Source organism: Triticum dicoccoides, chromosome 3B (assembly GCF_002162155.2).
Source record: "Triticum dicoccoides isolate Atlit2015 ecotype Zavitan chromosome 3B, WEW_v2.0, whole genome shotgun sequence".
Classification (NCBI taxonomy): Eukaryota; Viridiplantae; Streptophyta; class Magnoliopsida; order Poales; family Poaceae; genus Triticum; species Triticum dicoccoides.
Genome location: NC_041385.1, coordinates 46,346,458 through 46,348,623, shown reverse-complemented (window position 1 = coordinate 46,348,623; position 2,166 = coordinate 46,346,458).

Sequence of the window (2,166 nt, the reverse complement as noted above, 5' to 3'; positions counted from 1 at the left end):
TTCCTTCTCTTCCTCTCTCCCTTCCTTTCCCCCTCCTACTCCAACTAGGAAAAGAGGGAGTCCTACTCCTCCCTGGCGCGCCCTCCTCTTGGCCGGCCGCCTCCTCCCCCTGCTCCTTTATATACTGAGGCAAGAGGCACCCCATAGAGACACAAGTTGATCTGTTGATCTCTCCCAGCCGTGTGCGGTGCCCCCTCCACCATATTCCACCTCGGTCATATCGTAGCGGTGCTTAGGCGAAGCCCTGCGTCGGTAGCAACATCATCACCGTCATTACACCATCGTGTTGAGGAACTCTCCCATGAAGCTCTGCTAGATCGGAGTTTGTGAGACGTAATCGAGCTGAACATGTGCTGAACTCGGAGGTGCTGTACGTTTGGTACTTGGATCGGTCAGATCATGAAGACATACGACTACATCAACCGCGTTGTGCTAACGCTTCCGCTTTTGGTCTACGAGGGCACATGGACTACACTCTCCCCTCTCGTTGCTATGCATCACCATGATCTTGCGTGTGCGTAGGAATTTTTCTGAATTACTATGTTCCCCAACAGTGGCATCCGAGCCAGGTTTTATGCGTAGATGTTATATGCACGAGTAGAACACAAGTGAGTTGTGGGCGATACAAGTTATACTGCTTACCAGCATGTCATACTTTGGTTCGGCGGTATTGTTGGATGAAGCAGCCCGGACCGACATTACACGTACGCTTACGCGAGACTGGTTCTACCGACGTGCTTTGCACATAGGTGGCTGGCAGGTGTTAGTTTCTCCAACTTTAGTTGAACCAAGTGTGGCTACGCCCGGTGCTTGAGAAGGTTAAAACAACACTAACTTGACGAACTAGGTTTTGATGCGTAGGTAAGAACGTTTCTTTCTCAGCCCGTAGCAGCCACGTAAAACATGCAACAACAAAGTAGAGGATGTCTAACTTGTTTTGCAGGGCATGTTGTGATGTGATATGGTCAAGACATGATGCTATATTTTATTGTATGAGATGATCATGTTTTGTAATGAAGTTATCGGCAACTAGCAGGAGCCATATGGTTGTCGCTTTATTGTATGCAGTGCAATCGCCCTGTAATTGCTTTACTTTATCACTAAGCGGTAGCGATAGTCGTAGAAGCAATAGTTGGCAAGACGACAACGATGCTATGATGGAGATCAAGGTGTCGCGCCGTGACGATGGTGATCATGACGGTGCTTCGGAGATGGAGATCACAAGCACAAGATGATGATGGCCATATCATATCACTTATATTGATTGCATGTGATGTTTATCTTTTATGCATCTTATTTTGCTTAGATCGACGGTAGCATTATAAGATGATCTCCAACTAAATTTCAAGGTATAAGTGTTCTCCCTGAGTATGCACCGTTGCGAAAGTTCTTCATGCTGAGACACCACGTGATGATCGGGTGTGATAAGCTCTACGTTCAAATACAACGGGTGCAAGACAGTTTTGCACACGCGGAATACTCAGGTTAAACTTGACGAGCCTAGCATATGCAGATATGGCCTCAGAACACTGAGACCAAAAGGTCGAGTGTGAATCATATAGTAGATATCATCAACATAGTGATGTTCACCATTGAAAACTACTTCATCTCACATGATGATTGGACATGGTTTAGTTGATTTGGATCACGTGATCACTTAGATGATTAGATAGATGTCTATCTAAGTGGGAGTTCTTAAGTAATATGATTAATTGAACTTAAATTTATCATGAACTTAGTACCTGATAGTATTTTGCTTGTCTATGTTGTTGTAGATAGATGGCCCATGCTGTTGTTCCGTTGAATTTTAATGCGTTCCTTGAGAAACCAAAGATGAAAGATGATGGTAGCAATTACACGGACTGTGTCCGTAACTTGAGGATTATCCTCATTGTTGCACAGAAGAATTATGTCCTGGAAGCACCGCTAGGTGCCAGACCTGCTGCAGGAGCAACACCAGATGTTATGAACATCTGGCAGAGCAAAGCTGATAACTACTCGATAGTTCAGTGTGCCATGCTTTACGGCTTAGAACCGGGACTTCAACGACGTTTTGAACGTCATGGAGCATATGAGATGTTCCAGGAGTTGAAGTTAATATTTCAAGCAAATGCCCAGATTGAGAGATATGAAGTCCCCAATAAGTTCTACAGCTGCAAGATGGAG